The sequence below is a fragment of the Podarcis gaigeae genome (assembly GCF_964106915.1).
Source record: "Podarcis gaigeae genome assembly, chromosome: 17".
Classification (NCBI taxonomy): domain Eukaryota; kingdom Metazoa; phylum Chordata; class Lepidosauria; order Squamata; family Lacertidae; genus Podarcis; species Podarcis gaigeae.
This window is the reverse complement of record NC_139694.1, coordinates 9,381,317-9,395,216: the sequence shown is the minus strand read 5'-3', so window position 1 is coordinate 9,395,216 and position 13,900 is coordinate 9,381,317. Positions and strand designations below refer to the sequence as shown.

The following is a 13,900-nucleotide window of genomic DNA, read 5'->3' as shown; positions in this document are numbered from 1 at the left end:
CTCAAACTTGGTTGCTGTTAACAGTTTGATCACAAACCACGTGAAGATGCAAAACTCATGTCAGCGGTCTGTTTTGCAATGGCTGGCTATTTGTGTTCTGAATCTACTCACTAGTTTGTTTCAATGTTTTTAATTAACAGTGTGCCAAGGCCCCGTGCCCTGTAGTTCCCACTGATAAATAATCATGCCAACACGAGTATTTTGGATTATGGGCTAAAACAGGCCACACCTTTATTGGTTACAAATGTGAGATGTTTGGCTTAGGCACTGGGTGAAACCAGGCTATATCTTGACTCCCACCTGTCTGCAGGCGTCAAACTAAGGATAAACCACCAGAAGGGGGAGCCCTACGACTTACATGAAATAGGGGCACCCCGAGGGGTCTCAGTTGGGGTAGCGACATGGCCCTAGCCCATGCCCAGGCTTTGGACAGTATCCACACCCCTAGATCCCTTTAACAGGATACCCTTAGTGAGGATGGGCAGGCGGAGGCTACAACCTCCCCTCTGTTAAACAAAGGCTTATCCAATGTCTAACCGCACTGCGGTATAAATTACCCGCAGCCCCCCCCCCCGCATGGATTGGCCGAGTGGTGGTGATGCGGCTAGGGCTGGCACAGGGCTTGTCAACCCCCTGCTGCCCGGCTGCAACACCCCCACCCTGGAAGGTGAGCAGTCTTACTAAAAAGACCTCTAAAGTCTACCTATCATTTGTGTATTCCAACGTTTCTCCAAGGAGTTCAGCCTAGCATACCTGACTTGTTCCTCAACCCCACCCATACCACAACCCTGTTAGATAGATTAGGCCGAGAGGCAGCAGTGGACGCAGGTTTATTCGTGGATCTTTAATGTCCAGAGGAGGGCTTGAAGCTGAGTTCAGTGCCTTATCCACTACCTTCACCAATTTGCAGCTGAATAAGTTGAATAAGCGGGTGGTGCTGTGGGTTAAAGCACAGAGCCTAGGACTTGCTGATCAGAAGATCGGCAGTTTGAATCCCCGTGATGGGGTGAGCTCCCATTGCTCGGTCCCTACTCCTGCCAACCTAGCAGTTCGAAAGCACATCAAAGTGCAAGTAGATAATAGGTACCGCTCTGGCGGGAAGGTAACCAGTGTTCCCGGGCGCTGCTCTGGTTCACCAGAAGCGGTTTAGTCATGCTGGCCACATGACCCGGAAGCTGTACGCCGGCTCCCTTGACCAATAAAGCAAGATGAGCACCGCAACCCCAGAGTTGGTCACGACTGGACCTAATGATCCGGGGACCCTTTACCTTTTTAAGTGAATTATGAATGTAATAAATTAATACAAAATATCTGGGCCCTCTGCCAATATTTCCATGTATCATTTCCTCATGTTATATATTTACTATTTTCTGCTATTTATTCCTGTCTGACTGGCTTTCACACTCCACAGGGGTCTTCCTTCAGACATTGGCTGGTTTCCCCCCCTCAGGGAGTCTGCGAAACCTAAATGTTTCTGACAGACAGCTCAGAAAGGAAATGATTCAGAGCTGGTGGAAGCCTGAGAAGAGTTGGTTTCTGCATACTGCAGGAGGTGAATGCATTTTAATGACCTGGTCAGACTAGCAGAGGACAGGGCATCCCAGCAGCTGCTTGAAGAAATGAACAGAACACGAGACAAATTTTCAGAGAGTCTTCCACCCATTAGGGGAAATCTCTCAATCCTGGTCTAATCCAAGCAGGACCTTCTGGTCCCAGTGGCGTAGCGTGGGTTGTCAGCACCCGGGGCAAGGCAAATAATTTGCGCCCCCTAACCCCTAACCTGCCGCCGCTGCCAGCTTCTTCTTGCTGCTGCCTGGTCTGGTCTGGTGTGGTTCTCTCCCGCGCTCAGCGCTGCGCTTGGCGGCCACAGCACTGTCCCTCCCCCAGATAGTACCTCTCTCTCTCTCCGCACCGCACGCCTGGCACCCACCCCCTCCACGGTAGGCGGTGAACCGGCGGCTCGGATCGGATTCTCACAGCCAGCACTGCAGTGAGAGAGAGTGGGTGAGCCAGGTAGGGGCAGAGAGCTGCGAGTGCGAGCGCGCCCCCCAGATGTTGCGCCCGGTGCGGCCGGCCCCCCCTGCACCCCCCACGCTACGCCACTGTCTGGTCCTATGTGTTTAGGTCACCAATTATGCAGCTGGGATTTTTCGCAATGCCTTTTGTTTTTGTTTTTACATTGGCTATCGTTGCAAGCAGAGAAAGAAGGTTACTTTCTACTGTTGGCTCCAAACAACACAAGTTTCTCTGAGAAACTTGTCAGCCTTCCCCAAACCAATACTTAGTGGGAGATCTGGGGATGGTAGCAGAAATACTTAGGAAACAAGCATACAGTGGTACAGTGGTACCTCAGGTTACATACGCTTCAGGTTACAGACTCTGCTAACCCAGAAATAGTGCTTCAGGATAAGAACTTTGCTTCAGGATGAGAACAGAAATCGTGCTCCGGCAGCGCGGCAGCAGCAGGAAGCCCCATTAGCTAAAGTGGTGCTTCAGGTTAAAAACAATTTCAGGTTAAGTACGGACCTCCGGAACTAATTAAGTACGTAACCCGAGGTACCACTGTACCTTGGTTCTCAAAATTAATCTGTTCTGGGAGTCCATTTGACTCCCGAAACTGTTCAAAAACCAAGGTGCAGCTTCTGATTGGCTGCAGGATCTTCCTGCACTCAATCAGAAGCCGCAGAAGCCGTGTTGGACATTCGGCTTTTGAAAAACATTCGCAAACCGGAACACTTACTTCCGAGTTTGTGGTGTTTGGGAGCCGATTTGTTCGACAACTAAGCCATTTGGGAACCAAGGTACCAGTGTGCTAAGAAAAAGGCAAATGCAATAAACTTAAATATAAATACTGGGTGCCACACAGGAATGAATGCGGACCTACAGCACCGAACAACCAATACACTACAAAACGCATCTGGATTTGATCTTCATCATGCCAAACTTCTGCAGTATCCACTACTTGTAGTTAAGAAAGTTTGTACTGGGCATATAAATGCAGAAGGACCACACTCTCAGCCCCTCTGGAGCATCTAACAAACTTTCAGGAACATATCTGCTGTGAAATTCCTGGACATGTGCCACAAACACACTGTGCACATTTCAGAGGGTGATCAGGCAAGCTCTGCAGAACTCTTTTGATCCATGCACAATGCAAGCCTCGCGCACTGGGCCTTGCTGCTGCTCTCTGTTGATGCCCTGGAATCTATCCAGGACACCCATTCAGGCAAACTTCCTTTCAAGAAAAGATAAACTTTACAAAGAACCACAGGATTCCCTGGAACACATCTTAAAAAACAACTGATTCACCAGCTCCAATATTTATGGAAATTTCCATATTGATGGAAACTGAAGATGCCCAAGATAGAATCAGGGAAGAAAAAAAATAATCCAGTTATATAACCTTCCTGTGTTCTCACTGCATCTTCCACAAAATTCTGCCAACGATCAATGGGGGCTGCTGCTTACATGATTAAAAAAAAGGTTGGACTAACTGGCAAACGAGGGCCAGAGTCAAACCTATGATCACCTGGGCCAATTGGCAAATATCTGGCAAAGCAGTAAAGTCTGCTGCTTTCTTCTCAGCACTGAGAAGCACAAAAGGTTTGAGGGTGGGGGTCCCCCCCCCTTCATATAAAACAAGAGGAAATTATTCCGAGAGAAGCAAATCAAAGAGGCTTTAACCAGCTTAGGCAAGCAGGAACGAGTTTCGCATAATGTAAATCAAACAGTACGAGAGGAAAGATCACACTGAAATGTTTTAGGTACTCCTTATTCCTTCTGTTCTTCACAGCCCTTAGTCTTATTAAAAAATAAACTTACCTGAGACAAACCACTTACCCACTGTATCAACTAAGTACTTTTATTTTTATAATGCAATGGCACTTTATAGCACAAGCAAAGAAAACAAAAAAGCTGTCTGATGCGTCTTAAGATGAACATTTACCAGTGTTTCCCAAACGTAGGTCTCCAGTTGCTGTTGGACTACAACTCCCATGATCCCTAGCTAGCAGGACCAGTGGTCATGGATGATGGGAATTGTAGTCCAAATACAGCTGGAGATTCAAGTTTGGGAAACACTGACCTAAATGAGACTTTAGCTCATTTCAATTGTGATATTGAATGAAGGATCCATGGAGGCTTGTGTGGTCTCTCCCCTCAAATCCTCCTGCAAATCCTTTTTTGTGGTAATCCGCAGTTTGCCATTACGTATATCTTAATTAGGAAACCATGGTTAGCATAAACTGTATTTGTCTGTGAAACAGGATTGGAAACCATGAACAAACAAAAGTCTCCCATTCTGTTTCTGTAGACAAACAATGGCTTGACTAGTTTGGTTCTAAGAGTAACAATGGTTTGCTGAGGAAGAGAAAATGAGGGAATTGGGAGGGAGGGAATGGAACAATTCCTATGAAATCAGGGGAGTCCTGCCGAGCTCCCTGGGTGTTAGCTGTTAGATGTATACCAGCTTTCTTAATGCACATCTCAAACATACGCCTTGCAAATGGAGAGGAGTAATGTGGGGAGGGTGTCCTGTCGCTTACCACTCTCTCACATAAAAAGTTTGCAGCATGTTGAGCTCAGCTCAGCAGACATGGAGCCTGGAGTCATGTAGTGTAGGATGGCTTGAATATCATTAGTTTAAATCATTCATTTTAATCATCCATTTTATGGTATTTCAAGTTCCAAACCAGAAATAAGACGGTTCTAAGCATTATGAAGCAACTTTGCCTTCGTGTTTTCTGTGTGTGTGGCAGAAGGCAGGTGTGGGAATGATAGCAGCTCGGCCGGTAAAGCTGACAAGACAGCAGCAGATAAATAGGGAGGGAGGGAAGGTGAGTCCCAAGGAAGGGAAGCAGGAAAAAGCGGTCCTTGCACAATTTTAAAATCAAATCTCTCTAAGGGGCTGCAGCCAAGTGGTACAGTGCTTTCGCTACTGCATTAGGTCAGGAGTTGCAGCAAGATGGACCACCAAAACTCATTTGCAAAGAATCCTGGGCGTCTCCAGGTAGGGCTGGGAATAAGTCTGTCTGAAAATCTTGGAGAACCACTGCCAGTCTGTGTAGACGGGTAAGGTAAAGGTAAAGGACCCCTGGACAGTTAAGTCCAGTTAAAGGCAACTATGAGGTTGCGTTGCTCATCTCGCTTTCAGGCCGTGGGAGACAGAGCTTGTTCCCAGACAGTTCTCCGGGTCTTGTGGCCAGCATGACTAGACCGCTGATGGAAGCCAGAGCACATGGAAACGCCGTTTACCTTCCTGCTGCAATGGTACCTATTTATCTACTTGGACTGGAATGCTTTCGAACTGCTAGGTTGGCAGGAGCTGGGACACAGCAACGGGGGGGCTCACCCCGTCCCAGGGATTTGAACTGGCGACTTTCTGATACTAAGCTAATACTAATACGAAGCTAGCTAGACTAATCGTCTGACTCACTGTAAGGTAGCTTCCTATGTCTGTGGCTTGCTTCCTCCCCATCCAGGGATGGGATAGTTTCTCCCTATTTCTCATTTTCCCATTTTGGAGGATGGCTGAGTTTTGGTTTGCTTGTAGTTTCAGAAAGAGTGAAGGCTGACCTTTAAAGGCGAACTAAACTGAATGTCTTTGCCATCACTACTACCAGCAACCAACTTTTAAAATGCATCACTTATAGTTGCATTCATGCACCACCTCTAAACATTATGCCAGCACTTAGTATCTGACCATATATCTGTTTGCTTTCACTGCTGCTTAAGTAGTGCACACATTAGGTCAGGAGTTGCAGCAAGATGGACCACCAAACCCCATGCCCCAGGCCCAGTCCCTAATTTGGAAAGCTCCCCTAATTGTGAAGAAAGCTCAATGGATATTTCTTTAACATCGCTTTAAGTACTGCACTTTTAGCGAAAGGGATCTACAACGGGCATGCAAGTGGCACAGGTGGGCAAGGAAATACGACTGTTGTGTGTTTGCACCTGAGCTTTGCCAACAAACTGCTCCAAATGGCTCCCTCTCGAAAGAGGCAAGACTCCTCTGCTTCTTGATGATTAACTCAGTATGCGCACAAAGGCGTCTTAGGGATTATCATGCTAGTGGGTTGGTCTTCTTCCTACCTCACTTGCTCCAGAGGCGTTCTGTCAATCTTGCCCTTACCTTTGATTAATTCAATCACTCGTTAAAGTTTGTTTGCAGAGCCCTGATGCCCTGCCTCTCCCAACGGCATGATGCAGCTTACAGCATATTTATAACGAACAAGTTAACTGTTAAAATAATTCATTAAAAACCGCTTAAAATATAGCAGCCCGTTTTCAGAGCTACAGTAATATTAATAATAAAAACCCAGCCTGATTAATTACTGGCATGAAAGAAACAGCTAGCAGAAGAGTATTTTTAAAAAAAAAACCACACAAAGCACCAGTAGAGTTTCAATTTACCAAGCAAAGGAATCATAGAGTTGGAAGGGACCCTGAAGATCATCCATTCCAACCCCCTGCAATGCAGGAATATGCAGCTGTCCCATATGGGGATCAAACCTGCAACCTTGGCATTATCAGCACCATGCTCTAACCAACTGAGCAGAGGAGTTCTGCAGGCAGGGACAGGGAGGTACCTCTTCTGAACTCATGTTCAAGAGCAGTGCAACAAATTTCAGTATGCCTCTGTACTATGAACAAGTTCAATAAATCCATTATTCCCAACCCACAAAATGCCTCTATACTTTGGCATCCCCCTTCCTTTAAAGGACCTTTCTAACATTTCCCTCAATAATTTGGGGGTGACTGAAGCAACTTTCCCCTTGAAATCCTCTCACAGGACCTGGGCCCTGGTGGAAAGAGCTAACAAACTGCTTCCTTCCCACATCACTGCTGCCACAGGAGTGTGAGAAGGAGCTGTATCAGCTTGTCCTAAGTGATCGTGAAACAAGTTAACAGGACCACTCATGATAATTCACTCCATTGGAATTTCTCCCTGAACGTCAATCGTTAAGCTGGCAATCCACCCATTATTATTTTTAAAAAAATAATACAGAATGATCAGCATGTCTTTTCTTGCATGTTGCATCTCCTATCATACACACCTTTTATTTTGTCCAAGTTGCTGGCATGTGCAAAGGCTTATTCATATTAGACTCACAGAATAGGAAGGGATCCTGAGAATCAGCTATAGCCCGACTCCCTGCAGTGCAGGAATATCCAGCTGTCCCTTGTGGGAATCGAACCTTGGTGTTATCAGAACCATGCTCTAACCAACTAAGCTATCCAGCCTTGGTGGCACGACATGCAAAGAGGAACCCTGGTGAACACAAGCACTTGTTCACTTCGGCAACCTGGTCTGGGGCGGTGGGGCAGTGGTAGGGGGAAACCCAAGCGAATGTTGATGAAAGGAAGTTTCAGCAAACATCATATGCACCAGTTGCAGAATTAATTTTAGAAATTCTCCACACTGTAGCAGAAGAAAGTTGGAAAAGAACACAGGGCAGAGAGAACCCACGGAACAATAATGGAAGTGGGAGGTATACTCATCCCTATAAATTACTTATCCATGAAACAAAACAGAAAACTAGTTTTATATCTAACAGCTAGAAATTTTAAAATAGCAAAATCCACTGACATTACAGAGTCAGGAGTGGTGTACTTTGTACATCCTCCAACCAAGTCTGTGTTGTACCTATGCCATTTGTGCCAAAATAAATAGATATGGGGAACCACATTTATTGGACCAATATTTGCTTGGGGAAAGTGTTTAATAACTTTGCAGTGACACAGAACTCATTGCTTGGTAATGTCTGACAGCAGCTTGTTTTATGAGCGTAATATTCATATGCATCTGGGTGCAGAAACAAACAGTCTGCACACTTCTTACAATTTATCTGACAAGAAAAAAATAAAATACCTACCTGGCGTGCCAACTGTGCATTATAGGCTCATTATATTTGAACAATGATGAATGAACAAATATTACTATAAATAAATAATTGTGCATTGAAGAAGAGTGGAAAGAAAGTTGGATAGGAAAGAAGGGAGTGTGATATGTGGCAGATGAACAGTTCTTCTGTGTTACACATACTGGATCTTTGGTATTTTCTATGTTAAACTAGATATGGGAGACCTGCAGCCTCTTTGAATATGTTCGTTGAATCACAGAAGTGTTATTGGACTACAACTCTCATGATGTAGTTCGTGTGAATGAAAAGTGGCATAAAAATATAATAAATGAATGAAATGAAATTAATCCCTTCCAATTCTACAATTCTATGAATCACCCCTGACTATTCACCACGCTGGCTGGCGCTCACAGGTTCGCACCTCTTGTTTAAACACTCAAAGAATACATTCCGGATCTGCTCGATATTTTCTGCATCTTTCTTTCCCTCTATATAACATTCAGAGTCTGGTTCAATAAGAGAGAAGGCAGCACTATTTTTTACATCTGCAACAGCAGCTGTAATGGCTCCAGCTGAATTGAAATTACTCATAGCAGTGCTGAAAAATGCTTTCCTTTTCTGGCCATTTTCCAACACTCCTTGCAACCATGTCTGCTTATTCATTTGCCTTGCTCTCACTCGCCTTCCATGACATCAGTCCACGGCCAAATCTAATTGGCTACGTCGCTCTGACACGACATCCTATCACAAACAGCCAAATAGCAAGTGAGAGCAACCCACGTTGAGCTCAGCTGCCAACGGCTATTACTATGCCGTCGATACTGTTGCTGTCTCCTAACAAAAGGCTCACACATTTACAAAACCCTTGCTGGATAAAAGTCAAATGGGAAATAACTAAAACTGTGTTATAGGATTACACAGGATGCAAGACTATTGCAACTAGGTTGAATGAAGATACAAGCTTTTAGTAATAGCTTTGGGGACAGGCAGGATTCTAGCTGTGCAAGACTGAATAAAAGTCCTCAACAGAACAAATCTTAAAAGGTGAAAATATGAAGGAGGAGGACCACTTGCAGCCCACAGAAACTAGGAGGGCAAGCAAGAAGATTACCCGTTCTCTTTGAGAGGCCTGCGCATCCAAAGCTTACCTCAACGTTTCCAAACCCTATGTAATTTGGTGCAATCGTAAAGAAAATATAAACGATAATACATCCCTCTCTCCACTCAAGACTTTGTCCCCAGCTGTGAAGGCCCAGCCCTCCCTGCAACTGCATAAGAGCAGAAATATCAGGAAGTAAGGGGGTTGTAGCAGATTTAACATAAATCCTGCCCCCTGTGCCAGTTCCTGGATTGCATGGGGAAAGATCAAGAGCCCAGAAAGCCAATTCATCAGTGAGCTGGCCTGAAGAGAAGATCTGTCTATGGGGAAGAATAGGAGCACCCAGCTGTAGCGTGAGAGGCCAGTAGCTGGTTCTGGAGAGAGAGGTTATTTTTACCTGACTACTGAGTGTGATGGGAGCTACCCCAGAGGAGCAGCACTGAATGGAAGTTCTTCACTTTGGGAGTTCAAATCCCATGATTTTTTTAAAAAGACAGAAATGTTAAATCAGGCTTCCTCAACCTCGGCCCTCCAGATGTTTTGAGACTACAATTCCCATCATCCTTGACCACTGGTCCTGTTAGCTAGGAATCATGGGAGTTGTAGGCCAAAAACATCTGGAGGACAGAGGTTGAGGAAACCTGTGTTAAATAATGGATATGCATATTATCTTTTTTTTTTTTTAATTATTCAGTTAATCATTTCTATAATGTTGAACTGAATTCTTGATATGTGGAGCAATCCAGTGTTGTGTATTGATGAACGCTGATTACAACCTGGGAGACCAGGGTTCAAAACCCCACTTAGCCATGAAGCTCACTGGGTGACCTTGGGCCAGTCACTGTCTCTCAGACTAATCTCCCCCACAGGGTTGTTGTATGTATACCAGCTTGAACTTTCAGCTCCTTGTGGGATAAGTGGACTATAAATGTAATAAAGTTCTGTTTATTGTCTTGCTTTTAATACTGCAAGTTACTTTGAGCCATATTTTTTCTGTGTGTAAAAGTGGTGTATATAGACATTAATAATAATAATACTAACAATATTTTAAAAATACATATATGCTATAAAGGCAGACGACAGTGTAACCTAAATCAAACATTGCTGAGTCATGCATCCTTCTGCTCTGGCCTGCACTATGTTCATCTGTGCTGGTGGCATACAATGAACAGTTGCCCACATCTAACACAACTGCCTCTCTTGGTTTTTCTGATACTGAAACAAAAGCTCATGCAAACAGCATCCCTAGTCCAAAATGTTAAGCAGTTAATAGTTCTATACTTCCTGACTCCAGGAATACCACACACTGTAGGAACCCAGGTGAAAAGCTACAGGTAACAAGTCCATTCACTGTGACATCCCCGACTGGATGGAATCTCCCCTTTGACTAATCCAGGAAGAAGCAACAGCTTAGGTGTTTTTTTTTTCGGGGGGGGGGGATCCATGTAAACGATAGGAAAGAACTGCACTGAATATATTTTTTAAAAACCTAACAATAAATAAACAATTAGAAGCTAAGTGGTTGGCAGGGTATTGCTCCATCAAAATTACCAGTTTCTATTCAGTCTTGGTACCATCACTAAATGAACATCCCTACAGCACCATGTACCCCTTGAAAGAGATACAATGTGGCACATGACCATACTTTTACATGTATTAGACAAGGGCTTTTTCCTAAACAAATTTAGTAAAAAATGGCGGGCGTGTTATACACAGTCAGTGCATATTGGTGGCATGGGATTGGTATCTTCTGATGGCCGGAGACTGTCAGTGGCTATTCTGTGTGTTATTGGTGGCTGCAACAATTGCTGTGGCAATTGGCGGCTTCTGGTGGGAGCAGCTGATAGGCAGCTTTTGTGGTGGGTGAGCGATTTCCGGGAATCCCCCCTAAAAAAAGCGCAACAGCTCTGGTCTGCCCCGCCCCAAAGAAAAGCTTACATTGGAGTCCTCAAAAATAGGGGATGTCTTATACATGGGGGCGTATTATACACTGAAAAATACAGTATATTGCAACACTTAACACCATTCATTAAACAATGCAGGCACATCATTAACACAGCGGATGCATGGATACAAATATGCAAGCCTCTTACACATGGCCCCAACATCTGGCTTGCAACCAACTTGTGGATTTGCAGTCAAGGAGACACGCACCACATCAATGTCCTTCCTTGTTTGGCAGCTAGGGGATCAATTCTGCGCACTGCAGGGCCGCCCGGCTCTAGGATTCATTTTGTACGTGCCACACCTCTAGAGCACGAAAGCATGGCAATTTGTCACTGCTCTAACTTTTGCTCTCTTCTAATGAGGCTTATGTGTGGAGACACACTAGCTGTGCCTAATAGCACTTAGATAATTTGCTGCCACAAACAATCTCTGTGGATCAGCTTGTCCTGAAGATGGCAGTGGGACTAGGCTTTTAATGAAGGGGTTCAGCAATCGCCTTCAGCCTGCTGTTTGCCGCATTAGGCATCAGGAATGTATTCCTACGTGGACCATGTATGACAGTCAAGCAAACCAGACGGCAGTGCCACTTAAAACTATCTCAAGTATTTTGCTGTTGCCTTTTCCCCCCTTGTTGTTATTCGTATTGATTAGTCTTGCTTGCTTTGCTACGTGATTTTTTTTCTTGCTGCACAGCGGGGCCTTTTCTCTCTCTCTCTGCTTTTAAAATGCTTATCCTTCTCATTAGTTTATTCTTGTCTTTGTTCTTTCAGGTTGGAGCTGCACATCAAATCCTGTGCTGGTCAGATTCTGCGCTTCCAGAGCAACATATAGGAAGCTGCTCTATACCCAGGTATACCATTGGTCCCTCCAGCCCATTAGTGTTGACACTGACTTCCAGCAGATCTCCAGGGTTTGGGGCAGGAGTCTTTCTTGGTCCTACCCGTGGACCCCACAGACTGAACCTATGACCCTCTGCATGCAAGGCAGATGCTCCACACAATGGGCTGTGGCGTGCAGGGATGTGGAACGCTACAACCTGAGAGGCTGCATCATGAACTTGAGACATGGGAGAGAACAGTGGTGCCATTTCCAGTGTAACATGTAGTTGTGCCCTCAATGCAGCTGTACTTTGAGCAATGGTGTGCGGTTAGTGGACTAGGGACTGGGCTAGTCCCCTAAATATTCCCCTGACTCTTCCTTCCCAAAGCACAGGAAGATTCTGCCTGGCTTAAGGGGGGTGGGGAGAGAGATGCATTGCTCTAATGGGTCCAAGAGCCCTCCTGCCACCTTCCCAAAGCTCATCCCACTTTGGGAAGGAGGCAGGAGGGCTTCAGCATCCAGCCAGAGGCCTGGAGCCTCCTTCCCAAACCCCGGGAAGCTTCTGCCCAGCTCAGGGAGGCACACACGCATGATGTCAGGACATCATGTGCCTGACATCGCCCTCACAAGCTGGCACTTCTGGCCCTAACTATCCCTCTATGAAAAATTTCACTGCACATCACTGACTTTGAGAAGTATGGTGCAATTTGGTTCTACTTTAGCACTTAGCATTTATATGTGCTCAAAGTACTCCACATGTGCTGATTTACTGCAATCCAAAGGTGGGGAACATGTGGCCCTCTAGATGGTATTGAATTCTGACCCACTGCCACCCCCAGCAGTATGGCCAATGGTCAGGGATAATGAAAGTTGTCATTCAAGACCATCTGCAGGTCTACTGGTTCTCCACCCCACTGCAATCCTTAAAATGATTCTGTTAACAGATATGCATTCTTATTATCCTCATATTGCAGTTAGGAAGCTGATATTAGTGGATTGCCCCAAACTGGTCTCCTTCAGAGAAACCATGAATGGTGAAAGCAAGAACAAATCTTGGTTGTAAGCTCACAGTGTGTCTGAAGCAAGATAAAACATGAACCCAGGCTCGGACCTAACACTAAGCCACACCATGGCTTCGCCTTGAGTAGTATGGCAGCAGGAAGACCGGGGGAAGTGCATGAATGCAATCTTCGCTCCAGGAAACCACGTTTGCTCACTTGCATTATGCCATAGTTTGGCTTAGTGTTACATGTGACCCAGGTCGCAGACAGAAAGAGTTAGATTATGTTTCATGTATACCAAATCACAGGTGTCCTATAACTCCTTAGAAACCCCGAGACTATGTGGCATTGCATTGCATATGCGTTCCCAAAAGCCACAACCATTAATACTACATAGGACATATTATCAGCAATATAAAGTTACACTGTTTTCAGACCACTTTTAAATGATGGGAGTTATAGCCCCAAAACAGCAGGAGACCCAATTTTGGGAAGCCCTGACCAAGAAGAACCGGACGTTCCTAGCTCAGTCCCAGCAATAACCCATCATTTTTCTTGCTGTGGGACTCTCTATGTTTTGGACTGAAAACATTCATCCAGTGCTGATTATGACTACTTGTTCCCCCCACCCCCATTTTAGTGGGACTTGTGTAGGAGTTTCCAGTGGATTGTGCTGTTTATTTAATTTTTTTAAATGTTTGTGCGGCATAGGGAGAATATGACACTGTAGTGTACAGCTAGCAACACAGACCTGCTTGGAAGCGACGGTACCAAATATAGCTCATCAAGTGTCCCACCAGGGGCTTGATATAGCTCTTGGTTTTGATACTGGAGAAAAACACACCTGGAAAGCAACATAGGGCGTAGTGGGCAGGTTACAATTGGCTTTGTGGGTCACAAGTTATGCAGGCCTTCTCTGTTGGATACACCTTAATGGTTTTTGAGTGTGCATTATCTTATGAAAACTGTGTGCCCTTCCCTGGCACATACCTGTCTGCAACTTTCAGCTAAACATAACGGATGTGCCTCTTGCAGCAAGAGTAATAGCCTGAATCAATTTTCCTCCTGAGCTAAAGTTTTTATCTGCCTTCACAGTCAATAATCTCAGGGTCACGCTCAGCCCTAGAAATCTCCTCTTCAGCCGTATCTCTTCAGCCTTGTAAAGTCTGCCT

At 45.2% G+C, this 13,900-nt stretch overlaps 1 protein-coding gene across 5 annotated transcripts in view; it reads right to left on the bottom strand.

Moving 5' to 3' along the window:
- The window catches only part of LOC310834648 (ephrin type-B receptor 5), a 158,834-nt gene that overhangs the window by 16,398 nt on the left and 128,536 nt on the right, over positions 1 to 13,900 (bottom strand). The gene's annotated exons all lie outside the window — the stretch shown is intronic.